Here is a 20,870-nt window from a genome sequence, read left to right as displayed (position 1 = left end):
GGCGCCCCCAGGCCGGGCGAGGATCTCGGTATATGGTCAGGGGGGAAAAACTCACGTAGGTAGCACGGAGGGTCCCGGTCCAATTCCAGACGGCAGAGGTTCAGTCTCTAATGACAGGCAGGCAGCTTTCGGTGGCAGGAGAAAAAAGGTGAGGGCGAGGCGGGGAGAAACTCTTAGCTGGTAAAGCCAATTGTCTTTCCCTCTTTCCCTGATCTTCCCAAATTTCTCTTCAGCTTTTATAGTGTTCAAAGGAGGTAGTCTGTGGTGTTTTGGCAGGTAGCCTTGTTCAGATGTTCGTAGAGATATGATAAGGATGGACAATACCAGGATCTTTTGGCAGGAAAACTCCAGTGGGAAACTTTGGTGAGAACTTCTGGTGGAAAACTGACACAGAAGTTTTGGTAGGAAGCTTTTGGCAGGCAGAAACAATGGCGAAACATAACTTTTGGCATTTGTATGTTATCTGTCTGTTACACATGAGTAGTTGGAGCTTTTTTGTTTGGCTGGGGTTTATTTGTAGAAATCAGAAGAAATCAGTTTTCTGTCTCTTATTCCACCCCTTTTTCATAAAAACATATATGTAATGACAGAGATTATTTTTGGAGTAATAATAGTTTGTGATATACACTTCAGTACTTTATCTACCTAGCCTTCACAAACAAAAGAATGAACACCTTCTCATTCTCCATGTTTGCTCCATCAGTCTTTACAAATGAATTATCAACCCAAACCAAATTGTCTTAGAGTCTTGAGATTCCATCTCTGTGTTGAGTTACACTATTGGTTGAATTCATAGTGCCAGAAAATCTGATTTGACCACAAAAATACCATAGTTAAAAGGCAAGTATTCCAAATCTAAACACAAATATCTTACCAGGCTTTAGAAAGTTAGTTCTGTTCTCCTAAAATGTTTTAATACAGTGCAAAGTTTATGTCTGTTTGTTATTATTTGCAGTTTGACCTTCAATGTCACATGATGGTACATCAAATGAAGAAATTCTGATCATGTGAAATTGGATCAGTCTCACATGCATCAACTTGATTGATTAAACCTGACAAGATGCATCAAAATATGACACATATGATTCAAAATCAGACATAATGTTGGCTTCTGAAAACAATAGTATTTCTTAATAATTTCTGAAAGATATATTTTCCCTTGGGAATAAAAACAAACACATATCAACATGGCAAATGATTTCACTGGAACTTGATAATTAAAGAGGTAAGAGAGAAATAGATATTTTTGCTTCCTTTCAGGAAATGCACTGGCAAGTAAACAATGTTACTTTCCAACGTAATTTTAGTGTAAGATTTTTAAATAACATTTTGACTCATTAAAAAAAGAAAAGGAAATTAATTTGAGGTAGAAATAGTCCTGAGACAGGAAATACATTTTATGTCTCTGTTGAGTACTGCCCCAGACATAAATCTTATAATGTTGTATCACACCATTTGGCAACAACCTAATGGGCTTCTCATGGTCCACATGCTATCCAGCAGACACATGTTAATTCACAATATTCACAAAAATGTTCATACTTAAAATAAGGAAGCAAATTTCTCTCTAGCAAAGAAGAAAATATATTACCTTCACATTTAATCTAAAAAAATAGGAAGGATTTGCTTATATGGTAAGCTTTTATAGAGATTACTATAAGCTCATTTTATCATCTTCATTTCAACTGAGTAATGCCATAATTTATGATTTAGCCATAAAAATCCAGGAGACAACTTAGGAAATAAGGTAATAATGAATTTAAATAAAACAGAATCTGGATTCAATATCCTTAAATAGCTCATTCTGCTTTAGAATTTGTTTCCACACACACACCTTTTTCTTTTACCTGAGTGACCCTCTGTAGTTCAGAATCACAGTAGTTCTCAGTAAAATTAGAAATAAAGAAGTTACTTGCTTGCTAGCAAGGTAAAAGCAGTAAACACTGCTTCCCCGAACCCCCCAAAATTAAACCAACTGATGAATTCCATGCTCATTCTTCACTTAACTCAGACAGTCTTTCAGAAAAGACTTTTCTCATGATCATTTTAACAACCTGTACCCACTTGTATGTGCGGCCTGGAAGCCAGAAAAATGAAGGCAGTGGTTAAACCTCCAGCTTCAGTGACACATAACCAGATCAGCAACACAGATAATTCTGGGGCAAAACACTAAGTGCTGACTGACTTATAGTATTCCCATTATGTATTTCCATCAATTCCCTTATTTCTGTGGAGATCTGAAAAGATATCAAAATAAATTCAATTCACATTAAAGCTTTTAATGGAAATGTATAGTGAATAAAGATTCATATAGTTTGTTGTACCCATATTTTAATGTATATATTCAGAGATTTACTCAAAAGAGTTAAGAGTCCTGAAGTCCTGTTATATTTTCATGTACTACCTTTCCCTGATACAGAAATTGTCAGATACGGTGATGATTTTGAAATGGGTTGTCTGCTGTCAGAAACTGCAATCCAAATAGGCAACTGTTAGATTTGGCAGGAGTGTTATCTTTGACACTGGGTAAAGAGAAAAAAGAGGAAGAGAAAAAATATTATTGAAGGCTGAGGAAAACAGAACTTTTCTGTCAAGTACTTTTTTCTGCTGGCATCTCTAAGTATGTACCCTAGAGCATTTTATTCTGACTGTATTTCATTATTTCACTTGCTTATGTTCCACGGTACAAATTCAACTCATCTAAACCTGATAGCCAAACAGTTATTTTTAAACATTATTTCCCAGTGTCGTTAGCTATTGTTGTGAGTATTTGAGACATATCACCACGAATGAGGTCTGACCTTTGTGTTGACCTTAGTCCCATTTCTTCCACGGTGCAACTAAACAGAAAACTGAGTAAGCCTTTGAAAATAGAAAGCAGTTGTCTTGAGTGCAGGTGCCCAGGTGCTGGCAATGGGGGTTGCCACTGTGACACAGCCAGTTCCAGTCAACTCCAGCCAACTCATCTTCTATTCAATCCTCTGGTAGATAGACATATTAAAAGTGGGAGAATTTACCAGATAGCAGGAGTTGAAAACATACTATCTGAGGACTTAAGAGTTAAAATTAAGTGACACTCTAAGACAAGAATACCTGTACAGAAATAAACTGACGCCTCAGAAAGAGAAAAGCAGCCAAACTGGTAAGTGAATTATTATAGTCAGAGGGTTAGAGAAAATCAGATGGGCTACAACAGATATTCATTGGAAAATAGTACAATGATTAGTCCAATTAATAAATGGGAAAAGGATGAAATTAATGAAGGTTTTAAATAACTGAATTACTTTAAATCAACTTGTCAGTAAGAGGTAAAAACCTGACAACAGTTTTGGTAATTAGAAAGTAATGAAGATATTTTAAAGTCATCTATCGAAAAATAGCCAGAAAACAAGAACTTATTTAATTGAAATGCATACAAATGAGCTAGTCAGATGAAGACTTGATTCAGCAAGAGTATCATGTACCTATTTCTAAACAAGTGAACGCTTTCATGCATGACAATAACATAATATAACAATACTCGTGATTAAACTAAGCAGTCACTTAATTACCCTGCTGAATTACAGCTCATGTAAGGTCAAAACAAGACTTCTTGGCTTACAAGGCACCTATATGATCTTCCGAAAATATATTTATTGTTTTTCCCTCTCATCTAGTTCAAACTGAGTTGGACACCACATGTACGGATCAGTACATCAACACACGTACATCACCACAGATCCAGTACAGAAGACCACAACATGGATGACTGACTCTGTAGTTTTGGATTTAGGTCACTGTGTCTGGTAGTGGTAAGTTCGGTGGTTTTTTTCTTGATAATACAAAGTGATTGATTAAAACCATCAAGGAATGTCCTGATGCTTCCATCCTCTCTTACTGGAAGCCTGTACATTTTATTGCAGCTCTATTGAGGCTCATTCTGGCATTTAATAGTCTTTTTCAAAGTTTGCAGTGGCTACACGGTGGCCCACAGTTCAGGTCAGGGATGGAATATGTATTATTTTATAAGAGTCAGAAGGTGAGTATTTAATAAACATTTGTAGAATGCTGAAACTGCTATTTCAAATCAAATTAGAATGAGGGAAGTTCCATGAATTTGATTGCTTTTGGGATGAGTATCCTAATCACTGAAATATTATATAATAAACAAGGTTGACACTGCATCACAGAATTCAATTGAATTAGTCAGGCTTATATCATACCTGATAAATCAATCTTTTTAGCATGATTAAATGTCCAAAAACCTGGTTTTGGCACTGCAAATATCTTCAGGTAAAGATAGGTGCTCATTTGCAAGTTAGAAACATCCATAATCCCAAATAATACAAATTTTCCCAAACACTTTTACTCTTATATTGATATTTCAGACCTGGAAATACATAAAAATTCTAATCTTGGACAACTGACTTTGTAAGATTTTTTTCTCTCTTTCCCTGATGGTCAGAAGTCATTCTTATGCTATAGATAACAGTTTAACACCTATTTTGAGGATCCCAGTTGCTGCATACTTAGTAATGCACTAATTAGAATGCAACTGTAACATGACTTTTGGAGATGGATCTGAATGACATCTTTTACATACCCTTATTAATTGCTAATACATCCAGAAAATTTTGTTACTTTAAAGAACCTCTTACTTTGATGTTCAAATGGTTGATAACAACTAATTTAAAAATTATAGTTTTATGTACAATTAACCCCTTCAACCATCCTCCTACTAATTTCATATGATTGCTATCAGTATGTTTTAAAGAAAGAGAACTATGTATAGGAATACAGGACATTTATAATCATACCAAATCATATTCCTGGAAGAGAAACAATCAAGCTTTCAAGAGACGAACAGCCTTTAAATATCATCCTATTTCGCAGGACCAGACTCAATACAGAATTGTTTTCTTTACTCTTAAATCTCTTTCTAGTCCTATTCTTTGTTTCACCTTGAGGGGAAATTGCTTGTTCCTGCTAGAATAATTTTCTTTACACTTGAGGACCAGATATCTTTATAAGGGATCAACCCTCGAACCCCTGTGGGCTAAGTACATGTAAATGCCTTGCTTTATTAGTCATACTTGGCAAATATGAAAAAAGTGCCAATCCTTATACGGGTTTTATGAAGCACTAGGTTATAACTTGTACAGCAGCAAGGGAATCAGCAGGAAACACCAAATACCCAAGAGTTCCCTCTTCCCTAGGGTGTCTTCCTCAGACAAGCAGCAGCATTAATCCCCTTCTGACTTTGTCCCAAAGAATTGATTCTTTTGGAACAGAACAGGAAAAGAGGGTTCTCCAGATGCTCTCTGTGAAATTATACCTAAGGCCTAGAATTTCCCTTAACTTCCATGGCACTATTTTACATTTTTTTAGTTGGCAGCATCTCAGACCTAACATAATTTATTTCCCCTGGACTACAATAAATATTCATAAGGCTTCTTACTCCGTCCTTCCCTATAGCATACTTCTAAGAAATATAAGTGAAAAGAGAACCCATGTAACTGTTATCAATGAATCTTTGTCATTTGTTTGTTCCTTTCTGCAATGATTAGAAGACTCTGTTGGCATCACTGGATGAATACGCAGCAATAATTTTCTGATCAGGCAAAGATAAAGATTCTATGTTTGCTGAGAAAGGGCAGTAAGAATTATTAGGTAATTTTATTGAAAATAAAATTTTCAATAAAGGATATGATCATGTGATAATTATGTCTCAATTTTACACTATTTCCCACTATTTTCTCACTTTTTTGATAGATGTTTAGTTACAACTGCAATTTTTTTTAATTTTGGTTATCTTTCCTAGGGTGAGACTTAAATCAAAAAGGCGATGGGAGACAGATTATTTGTTTATTTATTTAGTTTGGATCACAAATGCTTTCTCAGCTTCTACAGAGAAAAGTCTTCATTGAATTCCTGGTTAAATACACATTTATAAGAAAACTGCTGAATCTCCTGATGAAATAAAAGACAAGTTTTGAATTCCTTACACCTCTGTGCGCCGTAAATACTTCTTATGTTCTTTGTTCTTACACAAGGAGATCTAATATACCCAAGTTACCTCTCCAGGAACTGCTGAATTATGAAAATTGTTAAATTCTTGTTGTCCATTATGATTAGTCTCTCCTGAAAAGTTTAGACACATAAAAGAATATTTTTTAACAGGTAAGGATGAATACTTGAGACTTGTGCACCGGCACGGCACCTTCTGATAGCAAAGTCTTGTATTTGTATAAGAATGAGAGGAATCCTTTTACCATCATTTTTTAGACTGCATATGTGCCAGGAAGAAACCTTAGTTGTGTGCCAAATCTATCTTTCCCTGATCTTTCAATCAGTTCTGAAAACTATTTCCATTTGGATTTGCTGATCATTACCTATCATTACATGTAGCTGTTCTTAAAGAACAATAACTGCCATGATTCCTCTGGTAGTTTAGTTTTATCTAACTTTAACCTAAAAATTTAACTGCTTATCTTTATGGGAAAGGTTGTACACAAAGTGCTCTTGGGCCACTTAATTGTATTTAGGAAGGTCTTTGACACATACACCCTAAAGCCAAATTGACAAGATATGGACTGGATAAGTACATGATAAGGTGAGCAAAAAACTGGACTGACAGGCTGAAATAGTAGTGATCAGTAGCACAAAGTCCAGCAGGTAGTTAGTAGTGGTGTCCCTCAAGGATCTATGCTGAGGCCAATACAGTTTATATGTTTATTAATTATCTGAATGACGCAATAGAGTGGATAGAGTACACCATCCATGAATTTATGGAAGATACAAAATTGGAAGGAGAGATTGGCACACTGAACAGGAGGGCTGCTGTGTGAAGGGACCTCAATAGGCTGGAAAAATGGTCTGAAAAAACTTAATCAAATTCAATAAAGGTAAATACAAAGTCTGTTCCAGAAAAAGTCCTTGTCATCCTGGTGGGCAAATAACAGCAACCAGACCTGGGGTCCCCAGCACAACAAGGATATGGATGTGTTGGAGCGAGTATAGAAGAAGGACATCAAGATGATTAGAAGGTTGAATCACTTCTCCTGTGAGGAAAGGTTGGGAGAACTGGGATTGTTCAGCCTGGAAAAGAGAAGGCTTTGGGGTGACCTAATTGCAGCCTTCTGTAGAGGACCAGACCTAGGCATGTTTTGTCTCAAACATTCTGACTGTTATGACAGGAAAGGTGATCAGAGGAGAGGGTCCTGTGGTGATGAGGCAGCACTGCTCTGATCCAGCTTCCTGCTTCACCTTGAGACTCATGCTCAGTCGCTTCCTGCCTGGGCACATGTGAACAAAATAGCACAAAAAGTCTAGTTTACGTAAGAGGTGTTCACCAGGTGAACTATGAAAGGAAGTAGATCTGGCCCCTTCCCTCTCTTTTCTCTGGTTTCTCTTTCTCCTCAATTTCTCTTTTGCTTTCTTTGTCTTGCAACTCCAGCTCCAGACCATCCTCATATCAAGACCAAAGCGGTGATATTCTTTTTCTACCCTTGCTTTGCCTGAGCAAAGTAGGGCTATCATACCCTACCCCATACTCTGTATTGAACTTTGTAGTGGGAGTGGGAAGCTTGTGGAGGTGTTTGTGGCTTGCAAGCCAGCACTTTTAAGAAGTGGTGGTGTGGCTTGTTTGCCACCTTTGTGTAATGGTGTGTTGTGGCTTGCTAGCTACAACCTCTGAGTAGTGGTGTTGTTGCTTTTAAGTCAGCACCTTTGTATGGTGGTGTGCTGTGGCTTGTGTGCCAGCAGTTTTGATTGTGTGCTGTGACTTAGGAGTCAGAACCTTTCAAGAAGTTTGGTTTGGGAGTTGAAAACTTATTGAAGAGCACTGTACAAAATTAAGGACTTGCTAGCTGCCACTCTTGTGTGAATTTTATTGTAAAAAAATGATATTGTAAAAATTTAAGGGCTTGTTAGCTAACACCTTTTGAGTCTAAGCAGTGGGCTGGTTGCCAGAGTTAACAAGTTGGTAAAATATAAGAATTCCCTGACATGTAGGGCGGTGACTTTTTTCAGCCTGATGATAATTTACAATGAACATCACACCCCCAGTACCTGAAAGGAGCCTACAAGAAACATGGAGAGAGATTATTTACAAGAACATGTAGTAACAGGACAAGAGGTAATGGCTCTAAACTGAAAGAGGGTAGGTTTAGATTAGATGTTAGGGAGAAATTCTTTACTGTGAGAGTGGTGAGATACTGGAACAGGTTGCCCAGAGAAGTTGTGGATGGCCCATCCCTGCAAGTGTCCAAGTCCAGGCTGGTTGGACAGAGCTCTGAGCCACTTGGTCCTAGTGGAAGGTGTCCCTGCCTATCGTAGGGAGTTGGGAGCCAGATAATCCTTCAGCTCCCTTCCAACCCAAGTCATTTAATGAATCTATAATTTTGGGGTAAAGACAACAGCTGAAAACACTCATTCATGGGATTCTGGGTGTCCATATATCAGAAGGACTGCATGTACTGGAGCAGGTCCTGTAAAGCCCATCCAGACACTCAAGAAGCTGGAAAACATGGCATACGAGGAGAAGCTGAGATAGCTGGGCCTATTCAGTGTTAGAAGACTGAGCTAAGGAGACACTGCTGTCTAAATGGCAGAGTAAAAGACAAAGCCAGGTACTTTCACAGCTGTAGAGCAGGAAGGGGGCCAGGCAGGGAATTATGGTATGAGCTGCAATATGACTCATTTGAACTCAGCATAAGGAAGTCAAATTTTGTCATGAAGATGGTCAAGCATTGGAGCAGGCTGCCTATGTAATCTCCAACACTGGAGAGATTCAAAGTATCTTGATCTGAGGAGAAGCCCAGACAAGATTTCCTCTGGAGGTCTCTTCCAAGCTACATTGTTCTGTGAGTCTATGACCTACATGAATAATTCACAGAAAAATCTGCCATCAAAATGCAGCAGATTGCTGTTCACTGAAGACCAAACACTGCCTCATAATCTGAATGTGTATTTTTTGTGCATAGCATCAGTTCCTAGGCCATACAAAGAAGGGACAAAGAAGAAGTCAGTTTTGTGGGTTACCCTTTCCAACAAAGTCTTATTTACCTTTTGAGAGTGTGTGCAACATCACTGTGAGAACAAAGAGAAAAACATCTAACTTTCATTACTAATAACAAAAGTATCATTTGATGAGATACCTTTATACCCAAAGGAATGATACAAAAAACTCTGTAAAATTTTTAACACCTTAGCATAGTGTGAAATGGCTTTACACTATCAGTGTCAACAACAGAGACAAGTAATATTTTGTCTGGACGTTATGTATGTACTTCTTCCTAGCTTTAACCTTGGAGTTACCTCCACGGTTTTCCTATGTCCAGTGAATTTATTAATTCTTAGTCTAACATTACTTCTGTTACTCATCAGTGACTGAATCACTTTCTACATCCAGTGTTAGCATATAATCCTCACTCCATTTGCAACATTTTTGACCTAATCAAAATATTTTCCAATATCCAGGAAATTTACCATTCCTTTATTTGACATTAAATAGACTATAGGAGAAAGACTGCTGCCCAGAAAAAAGTATATAAAGCTGAAAACAGGTATATGTCTTCTGTCTTTTCCAGACCCATTTAAACCAAAGATTCTTCTTGTATTGTTTTCACTATAGCAGCCAATCTGACACAAAATGACAAGACTGTGTTATAAATATTTTTGCTTTGAAGATAAGTTATCTCAATGCCCAAAGATTTTTGAGTTTTTTTTAAAGAGTGAGCATCTATACAACTGTGAATATGACTTGGCTAAATGAGCTGATAAGCCAGTTGGTTGGCAGCTGATAAGCCAGTGTATTTAACCTTGCTATCATCAGTGAATCTTGCTGTGTCTTCAAAACTGTAAGGGAAAAAAATATCATCTAACTCTTAAATTATGCTATCATTTCCTCCTATGGTAATGTAACTTTCTCATCATCATTGCAATTTTTTTTCCTAATTAAAGGACCTTTTCCCTAATATAAGTTGTGGATGCCCCACCCCTGTAAGTGTTCAAGGCCAGGTCGGATGGGGCTTTGAGCAGTCTGGTTTAGTGGAAGGTGTCCTTGCCCACAGCAGGACACCTTTAGAACTCGATGATCTTTAAGACCCCTTTCAACCCAATCCATTCCAACCCAATCTGGTTTTGACATTACACAAAGTGGAGAAGCTTTGGGTTGACCTAACAGTGCAATGTCTTGGACCTTTCTGGGCTTGTCTTGGTCAAGGAAGTTTTAGGCTTGCAAGAGTTGTGATTTTTTTCAGATATTAGACTCATAGTTTATTTTAGTTTAGACCTGTGAATATTATGTATGGCAAGAGGTCTAGCAAGTATATGTAGTCACTGCATAACAGGCATGTAAGAACTGAAAAAAAGTTATTAAAAAGTTATTAGTGGCTTGAAAGGACTTGGGGGGGAGGGAGCAGATCCAGTTCTGCCAAAGTAGGATTGTGCTTTGTGCCCCGCCCCCCCATACTCAGCCTCCTTGAACTACTGGTGCAGCTCTCAGTCACTGGCACACCGGGAGCACTGTTCCACACCACACTCCCTGGATCCCCTAACCAAGCCCCAGAATCACTATTACCCATTGGCAACCCTGAAACCCCACACCACACCCTCATGGAACACCTAATCCAGCCCCAGAATGGCTGGCACACTGGAAGCCCCATCTGGGAGGGGGACAGTTGTAGCTGCAGGAGTCCAGAGCAAATAAAATCAGCACCACGTGACCTCCACATGATTCACACAACCCTACCATTCTTAGACTCTTGGTAGCTGGGTCTATGTTGGATCTAGGGCTGTAGCTATAATTCTCTCTCAGACCTCTGATAAGGTTAGTAGCACCAGCTTTCCTCAAGTAAGGAGATGGTAGGGTGTCAGTCAGCATCCCAAGGTCCTTGCCGGGAGTGGTGGTTTTTTTCTTAGTCATCAAATCTGTTTGTCTCTGTTTCCTTGTCATGAGCTCCAGTCTAAATTTTGTAAGTTGCAGGACATCCTCAGCTAGCCTGAACTACCACAGACATTTTCTTTCTTTTTTCTCTCTCTTTTTTTTTTCACCACCTTGGTGTAAGATTTGCTGCATTTGTCTAAAGACAGGCTTGTGAAGGACAGTTTCTCATTTCTCTCTCTTGTATGCAAATGGCACTAAAATGCTCATATATACTTTAGAGCACACTTTATCTGAGCAAAGTATATTCAGTTCATCCAAACTAGTACAGTTACATACTTCTGTGCTACATTCAAGTTTGAATCCAGTATTTTAAATGTCATTTGAACCACTCTGTCAGTAGGACAGCCTGCACCTTATTTTGTCTCTCAGGGAACTGAAATTTTGCCCAGACTTGTGTAAAAGTTTGAGCTGAAATGTACACAAGGGTAAAAGAATTCAAACTTTAGCTAAAACTGTGGATCAGAAAGCCTCAAGGGTGGTTTCATGTAATGATTCAATTCCTGTCTTCTGAATCTCTAATTCCAGAAGATATCTAAAATCAATAGTAAATGTTTTAAAGTACGGATGTCTCTAGGTGCCCAGTTTGAACTACTTTAGTCTCAAGAAACAGATGCACATTTTACAGTCCCACTGTTCTTGGAAATAAACTGAAGATACCCAGAGAACTACTTAAGAACTACAACTTTCTCCTCTCTCACATAAACAACTTAAAGTTATTTTAAGAGGAAAACTATACACTGGGTCCCACCAGCTAAACCACTGCTCCTCATCCTCTGACAGTAGGCGGGAACAATGTTGTGGGGAGAATGTGTGGAACAAAAATGGTATAGGATGATAATTTCAATGGTACAATCTCCACACTGTTGTCAGTTAGTAGTCAAGAAACTTCCTGAACCTTATGCTGCACCCGAATGGTCACGAGTTTCCTTTTACTTGGTCTCAGTTCACCCTTACACACTAACTTTCTTGCCTGTGTAAGAGGCTAGCTTTAAAAGGAGGGATAAAGTTCCTTCATCTGAGGTACCCTATACCTTTGTGAATAGGATTCTATTATATGAGATAGAAATCTAGCTATTATGCTCTGGGGAAAGGTGAGTTAGTCCTTTGGTTATTTTGACAAAGAGTAGGTTCTTGTTCGATCTTAAAAAACAGCCTTTTCTTCTGAACATTTACTGGATGGATGTACCAACTGTGAAACATTAGTGAAACTCCCATTCAGACACACAGTTCACTGACAAAATATATTAGAATAACAGTAATTATACAATATATTAGAATAACAGTTAAATTGTTTTTAAAGACCATTATTTTAAGGTGGGTTGCTCTTTAAGGTTTGCTGTGTCATCCTCTGAATGTTACTACTTGCTCTCTTCTGATAGGTATTATTAAAGCAATCTTAGTCACAAATAGAAGGATAAGTATTTTAAAAATGTATTTTTTTCACATCTGTGTATTAAATTAATATGAATACCTATGGAAGTATTTACTAAATACTGCCTATTTTAGCAAATTAAGAAATACAGGAGTGATGGCTTCAGGAGTCTATCTCATGTCAATTTATCTGATTTATATTCTGACAAATGAATACTACATTTTAAAATATGTTGAAATATTTTAACTCATTAATTGTATTTTGGTTTTTAGATTTTCTGGAAGTAAAAAGTTTATATTTTGAATATATAACAGTTAAATTGTCTGATTTAAAAAAGAAAATAAAAGAGAAAAAAGGAATAATTAAAATTTTAAAAGTAATATGAGCTACAAATCATTCATGGCTAGGCTTTGCGAACGAAGATTTGGGAAGGCACTATCCACATTTGCTGCAGGCACGCTGGTGGCTTATGAGGCCAATACGTGATAGACATATCCGATTGCAAAAGGCGCAGCAGAAAGACTCCTTAGATGGTGTATTTTGCAAGATACGGTTCTTTCTGCGTTGCCTTTTTTCCTCGAGAGTGATCCTGCGTGAGTTCTCAAAGGAGACAGCTGCGTTATAGATAGTGTGTCTCCAGGCCTCCCGATTGGAGGCCAGAGTAGACCAGTTATGGTGATCAATATGGCCAAGGCTGAGATGTTGTTTCAGGGAGTCCTTGAATCTTTTCTTCGGGGCTCCTCTCATGCGGCAGCCAGTGGCAAGTTCACCATAGAGCAGGATCTTAGGGAGGCGGTGGTCCTTCATCCTTGAGACGTACCCTGCCCATCGCAGCTGCGTTCTCAGTAACATGGCCTCAATACTAGTGACAGCTGCTTGCTCTAGTACAGATGTATTGGTCACAAAATCTGACCAGTGGATGTTAAGGATTGTACGGAGGCAGCGCTGATGGAAGCGTTCTAGGAGACGCAGGTGGTGGCGATAGATGACCCATGATTCCGAGCCGTATAGGAGAGTAGACAAGACTATGGCTTTGTAAACACTGATCTTGGTGCTTTTCTTTAAGTGTTTATTACGCCATACTCTCTTGTGGAGATTTCCAAAAGCATTATATGCCTTAGCTAACCTGTTGTCTATCTCTCCGTCGATCTTACCATCTGAGGAGATGAGGCTACCAAGGTAATTAAACTGTTGGACTGATTTGAGCTCTGATTGGCCAATGGTGATGTGGGGATGATGGAAGACTTCCTGAGGTGCAGGTTGATGGAGGACCTCTGTCTTCTTTAAGCTGACTTCCAGCCCAAAGAGCTCAGCAGCATCTGCAAAGCAGGATGTTAAACGCTGCAGAGCTGCTTCTGTGTGGGCAACAAGGGCAGCATCATCAGCATAAAGCAGCTCCCGGACAAGATGGTTTAAGGTCTTGGTGTGGGCCTTCAGTCGCCTTAGATTGAATAGACTTCCATCAGTACGGTATCGAATGTAGATGCCGTCCTGATCATCGAGGTCTGCTGTGGCCCTTTGGAGCATCATGCTAAAGAAGACGGTGAATAGGGTAGGAGCGAGAACGCAACCTTGTTTCACACCATTCTTAATTAAAAAGGGCTCAGAAAGTGCATTGCCATATCTGACTTGGCCGTGCTGATCCTCATGGAGTGAGATGATCATTTTAAGGAACTTGGGGGGACAGCCTAAACGTTCCAAAATCTGCCACAGACCTTTTCTGCTCACAGTATCAAAAGCCTTGGTGAGGTCGACAAAGGTTACATAGAGACCTTTGTTCTGTTCCCTACACTTCTCTTGCAGTTGTCTGAGGACAAATACCATGTCTGTGGTGCTCCTGTTGGTTCTGAAACCACATTGACTTTCAGGTAGAATTCCTTCTGCTATAGTGGGTATTAGTCTGTTCAAGAGTATTCTTGCCAGGATTTTGCCAGCAATGGAGAGCAGAGTAATACCACGATAGTTTGAGCAATCTGATTTAGTATCTTTCTTGTTATACAAAGTGATGATGACAGCATCACGAAGGTCTGATGGTAGTTCACCGAGCTCCCAGCAGCGCACCACAAACTCGTGAAATTTGGTGTGGAGTGCAAGGCCCCCATGTTTCCAGACTTCAGGTGGAATTCCATCAACCCCAGCTGCCTTGCCGATTTTTACCTGCTGTATGACCTTGAGGGTTTCTTCTAAAGTGGGGGCAGTATCCAATTCATATTTTACTGGTTGTTGTGTGATGGACTGAATTGCTGAATCTTGGACTACACGGCTGGTACTGAAAAGAGTCTGAAAGTGTTCAGACCATCGATTCAGAATGGAGGTTTTATCTGTTAGAAGGGTTTGACCATCAGCGCTGAGTAGAGGGCTTTGGACCTGGTATGTAGGTCCGTATGCTGTTTTCAAGGCCTCATAGAAACCTTTGTGATCACCTGTATCTGCGCATAATTGAGTTTTTTCAGCTAGAACGATCCACCAGTTGTTCTGGATGTCACGGAGTTTCTGCTGGAGCTTGCTGCATGCGAGACGAAAGGCTGTTTTTCTTGCGTGACAGGATGGTAGTGCAAGGTGTGCTTGGTGGGCGGTTCTCTTCTTCCTCAACAAGTCTTGGATTTCTTGGTTGTTTTCGTCAAACCAGTCCTTGTTCTTCTTGAGGGAGAACCCTAAGGATTCTTCAGAGGAATGCAGGATGCTGTTTTTAATATGAGGCCAGATTGTTTCAGGAGAGGAATCTGTGGGAATGTTTTCGAGCCTAGTTTGAAGGTTTGCCTGGAAACTGTCTCTTACTGTGGCTGATTGGAGATTGTTAACTTGGAGTCTTCTCCTTGGGATGCTGCCCCTCTTTGGTTTGAATTTGAGCTTAAAATTGAGTTTACAGTGCACAAGCTGATGGTCTGTTTGGCATTCTGCGCTGGGCATTACGCGGGTATGGAGGACATCGCGGGCATCTCTCTGTCGCACTAAGACATAATCAATGAGGTGCCAATGCTTAGAACGGGGGTGCATCCAGGTTGTCTTCAGACTATCTTTCTGCTGAAAGATAGTATTAGTGATGGTGAGTTGTTGCTCTGCACAGAATTCTAGCAGAAGTCGACCATTGTCGTTGCAGTTTCCAACATCATGCTTGCCTAATACTCCTTTCCAGGCTTCAAAATTCTTGCCTACTCTGGCGTTGAAATCACCAAGGATAATGATCTTATCATCTGCAGGAACCTTTTGGGTAAGGAGGCGCAGGTCAGTGTAAAATTTATCTTTTTCAGCAGGGTCAGCTTGGAGAGTTGGGGCATATATACTAAAGATGACAACATATTGCTTGTTGTTTAGCGGAAGGCGTAGGGAGATAATGCAGTCAGAGTGACCTGTCGGCAGATTTTCGAGTTTAGGGACAATGGAGTTTTTGATCATGAAGCCGACTCCTGAGAGGTGTTTTTCGGTTCTGGGCTTGCCTGACCAAAAGAGTGTGCAACCGGCACCATGTTCTCTGAGGCTGCCTTCTTCATGAAGGTGAACTTCGCTGAGAGCGGCGATGTCGATGTTGAGACGAGCCAGCTCATGGGCAATTAGGGCAGACCGACGCTCAGGACGTCCGCTACCCGCATAATCGAGCATGGTTCTGATATTCCAACATGCTAGAGTTAATTTAGGTACACCTTTGGAGGCAGGTGCATGCCTTTGTCTTTTGCTCTTTGTGCGACAGCATTGGAGGAAGATGCCCGTTGGACTGCGGTTAACCAACCGGGTGAAAGTGGAGATGAGCTTTGTTTAGGCCACCTTTTCTAGGCCCCTCTCCGAGTGGAGCAAGCAGTGCTGTCCTTGAAAAGGCTGCTTGGTCGTTCAGGGTGCTGCCCCAAGAGACTGTCATCTCCGGTCAGTCTCAAATGACCAATATCCTGAACCACCTGCATGCAGGGTTGGGTCTGCGGCTCCCAGTGCACCTTTCACCTGCCGTTTCGACCCTCGCCCGTCGCTACAGGACTTTTTGCATGTGGGTAAAGCCTTCAAGCCTGTGCAGTGGATTTTTTAGGTGAGACACAGTGTGCGCGGAACTGAACCCACCCTTTAATCCTGAGGTTCATCTGCCAGGGCCGAGCGAGCTTGGACGGTGGCAGTGAGGTCCTCAGGACGTAGGTTTGATTAGAGTGACCTTCTCTTAGATGGACGGCCTTACAGGGCTAAGCGAGCTCCATCTGCCCGGGTTTGGGATTGGAGTTGTCCTTCTCCTAGGATGACTGCCAGGAGGCTAAAGAGCTCATCCTACCCAAGAATGTATTAAATCTGGTCCTACGGTTTTGATCTGTCTGGCATGGGTGACCCTTCTGGAGGCATGTACCATACAGTTTGCAACCACACAGGGGAACAGAGACTATGTTCCTATGAGAACACCTTGAGCAAGTCTTTCATTTCCTGCTTTATTATCACCTACCTGTAAATAAGCTGGAGGAGGTACCCAGGGACAACCCTTTGTCCTGTCCACCGTTTCAGGATGTAACAGAGCAAAGCAAGTATATCCAGAACATGCCGAGCCTGGGCAGTAGCCACAGGAGAACCAAAACCAGACAGACAGAACGAACAAAGCAAACATTCTGACCCCAGTACCCATCCAGGCAGGGGTGCCTTTTATTGGCTCCAGCCTGGCGGGGCCCCCCATTATTCTAAAAGAACCTACTATCCACCCTGACCTTATCCAACCCCCACTGTGTTTCCACATATCTTCAGGCACACTACTCACCTGCGACATTACATATGGGATTGTGCCACTCTCCCTCCTGCTAGTCGGCGGACCACCATGGCCCGCTTGACACACTACGATAATCCCCCCCCCCCAACCCCTCCCCCCCAAACCTGGAACGCCAAACCTCTGTGTGCTCCGAATCTTCCTTCTCCTCTTTCATGGAGGTGCAGTACCTGCCGGCAAGGCTCCCTCTGTTTCTCCTCTCTCATGCAACGGTTGCGGCCAAGGGCTCAACCACGCGCGCAGAGCGCGCGCGGCGCGGGGACATGCCCCAGCCGCCGCAGGAACGGCCCCCGGCCGCAGAGGGTCCCAGCCAGGAGGTTAGAGGCTCGGGAGCCCTCTCCCAGCAGGGGCTTCCGCTCCGTGCGGCGCGGGGACATGAGCTACAAATAATAATAAAGAGAAGCATCTATAAGGTGGAACAGTTGTAAATAGCTCAACACAACATTAAGGCACAACATTAAGTATATTTCAGAAATTAAATGATGCTAGAAATTTTCCCAGGCATTAGAACTTAATTGTCTACATTGTAAAGTTGTTAGAATGGTCCCTGGTAGGATTTTGACACAAGTCAACTATTCCTATACCAAAGAAATTTCAACATGTTTCTGAAGTTTGTGTAGGCCAGGAAACATACAATAATAAGTAGTTTGTATAAAAACACCTTTTTTAGAAACTGAAAATTTAATAATATGGAATTGTGTCATTCAATGTCAGACACCGTCAGAGCCAGAAAGCATTCCTGAACATGCTTTTAAAGACATCAAATTAAAAAAAAATAAACAACAGAAAAACCCTTCAGGTATGTCTCTGGCATCTACTCTCAGAGTCTCTGCGTGAAGCCCAATATTCAGCTCTCAGAGCTCTTCTTATCACTAGATATATCTTCATGTTCAGTAGTGGCTCACTTCACCTGCATACTTCACCTCCCCATACACATACAGAATAACAAGTGTATTCACATAGAAATAAAGTTAGAAATAAAGTTTAAGAAGAGGAAGGACGAGTCATACAGGACTCAGCCAGACGAGTGTGCTGATTAGCTGCCATCTCACAAATATCTGTCTGATTTTATTCCTCTCCCTCCATTTTTCCAAACCCTGCCCCTCCCTGATCAGTCCTGATCTTTCCCTTTCCTTAATCCTTCTAGGAAACCCATGAAAAATCCTATACAAACCCAAATATTCAGTTCCAAAATCACAACCTCTCCCCAGATACTTCATAGTAAGTACTACATTTACACAATAGTGATGCTTTGTTTGAACAGCATTCTGGAGACAACTTCTGCTGACTCATCTTAGTGAGTTTTGTAATAAGGACAATGACTTAATCATTCATCTTCAATGGTCTTTAATCAAATAAATATTAATTTATTTATTTATTCATTTATTTATTTTTAAATAAATATAAATCTACTCTACCGCAACAACACTTCACAGTAACTGAGTTTTAAATTACAGGAATAATTTGGTTTTTTACTTCCTTACTTGAGCCTTCTTAAATAATTCCCACCACGTCATATGTAGAATCACATAGTGGGATTTGTTAGTCACTGGACACTAATCATCCTTTGATATTATTGATCAGCAGAGTTAAAAAACAGAGAGAAAAAAATAAAAAAGGACATGCCAAGGTGTTTGTTTCTGTTGGCTTTACAGAAATTAACTTCTAGGAAACACATTTTCACGGTAAGCAACGGGGGCATACTTGGGCATACAGGATCATACCTGCTCTACAGAATGACACTCTCTCAATAAAACCTATTTGCAGTGCTTAATTACAGGTCTGCAGGTTTTAAAGACCTAATCATGCAACCTCTTTATGAGGATATTCTCAGTGCATTCCTCAAACACTGTGAAACATAACCATTAACCCTTGGTGGCATAAGAATATCAATGGACTAAGTCTGGGTAACAGTGTAAAGCTTTGCATTGATATTTTTCCAAGACTGTAAAGTAGTACTAGTCACACGATAAACTAAAAAGTCAATTCAGAATGTGATAATTTTTCTTTTTACTTTCTTTTATAACTTTGAAGAAGAGAGACCAGACCTATATATCTTAATCAAGTGAACAGTTTCTCCTCAATACGTGATTAATAGATGGAGCCAGAATGACACAAAATTTATTATCTGGAGCCATTATTTTCATACTGCTAGCTGGTTTAAATTGTCTTCAATATCCTATCATTTTAAAAATAAAATGTGGTTTGAAAATATGTTCTCTGTCAGAGCATTAGCATACTTTTATATATTGTTTTGCAGGTGGGAAAAAGGAGACAACAGACTTAAAACAGTTATATAATATCTATGACTTTAAGAAGAATAAACTTGAACACTGAACAAAGTTATTGAACAGAAACACCAGCCTTAGAAATTCAAATCTGAAATTTTCAAATCACTGTAATATTCCAAATTTTTTTGACTTTCTCTTTAATGTACTTCTTCTGCCTTTTCTTCCTTTGAACCCTCAGCTGTGTTTTGAAAAACTTTTTCAACACCCTCATCTTTGACTGAATGTGGTAAAATCCTTATGAAGTTTTGGAAAATAGATTTCTTTGACAAATATTCCAAGAAACCTGTAGAAAAAAATTGCATAAAATAGGAGACATGTTTAATAAATTAGAGGTTATTAATGCCCTTAATTTCACCTTATTTCTGTGTGCTGGATATTAATGCTTGGCCTATGATCACTTTATTTGGTGTGCTAAGGTTACTATAAGGTGTTAGAAGCCTTGGGGGATAAAAAGCGTGGGTTGGAAAATGGCAAATGATGTGTGATCTTTGTGATCCAACACACAGATATCTGTTATATGTGACTGTACTGCATATCAATGCAAAGCATGGATCAATTCTGTCACTTATGAAAGAGTAAAATCTAGAAACTATATAATTTTTTTATTAATAGCTTTTTCTCCTTTAGTTTACTTTATTTCATTTTCTTTTCCTTCTCACCATAAAACTAGCTCGCATTTTCTTGTAACATCTAATTTAAGTGTTGGAAATCTTCTGAAATCCATTTGTTCACACATAATGAAGGTACAATAAGCAGGTACAAGAAAGACAAATACCTGGAGTCTCAGAACAGCAACTGAATAAAAATATACTGTGTACGATGATCTAGGACAAGGCTCTAACATGATAATCAGACTGAATAAGGTGAGCTTAAAACCAGTAACAGAGTAAATGGTGTGTTAGGATAATAGGTTGCTGACAGGATGGATGCCCTGCAGCTGAATCTCTCTCTTCTTCCTTGAAGATTTCGTAATGGGGAATTAAGCATTGTCTACCTCAGGCTTACTCAGTCAGAATGTATTTCTGCAGATGAAGCTGCTGATATGACAAGTAAAGGTGCAGGGATAAGTCTTATAAAGCCTTAGTGCTTGCAGGCATGAGTCCCTGAACACTGAGCAGGCAGGGTCAGTGCTGTATCCTCTAGACAATAAGAAATAGAAAAGACTGTGTAGGTATAGAACAATAGTTGATAGAAAAATAAATCAGGCATTATACTATAGGGTCTAGTGTTACTATGGAGAAATGAGTCCCTTAGGGGTCTGCAAGGAAAAGCATTGATATGCAAACCTGCTAAGCCTTTGGAAAGCATAATGCACTGAAAAATGTACACTCAAAAATGGTAGCGGTAGTGGTAGATTCATTACAATAAAAGAGCTCACTCACTAAGAACAAGATTAATAATGGAAGACAAGTAAATGGCAAATCAGAAAAATTGTTAGAGGTGACACAGTTATACATCCTTTAAAATTTCTTGTATGTATTTCACACAGATAGGCCAAAAATTGCCCTTTCCAAGCAAAATGTATTTTAAAAGTGTTAGTTTAACAGAATACGG

General features: G+C 39.7%; 1 long non-coding RNA gene across 1 annotated transcript; it reads left to right on the top strand.

The window, feature by feature from the left end:
• The first annotated feature begins 245 nt into the window (after positions 1 to 245).
• Positions 246 to 20,581, top strand: LOC116783095. The gene is made up of 3 exons (XR_004355464.1): positions 246 to 483; positions 13,569 to 13,575; positions 20,571 to 20,581. It is a non-coding gene; the product is annotated as an uncharacterized LOC116783095 (long non-coding RNA).
• Positions 20,582 to 20,870: the final 289 nt, after the last annotated feature.

Source organism: Chiroxiphia lanceolata, chromosome 2 (assembly GCF_009829145.1).
Source record: "Chiroxiphia lanceolata isolate bChiLan1 chromosome 2, bChiLan1.pri, whole genome shotgun sequence".
Lineage (NCBI taxonomy): Eukaryota > Metazoa > Chordata > Aves > Passeriformes > Pipridae > Chiroxiphia > Chiroxiphia lanceolata.
This window is presented reverse-complemented; position numbering and strand designations above follow the sequence as displayed.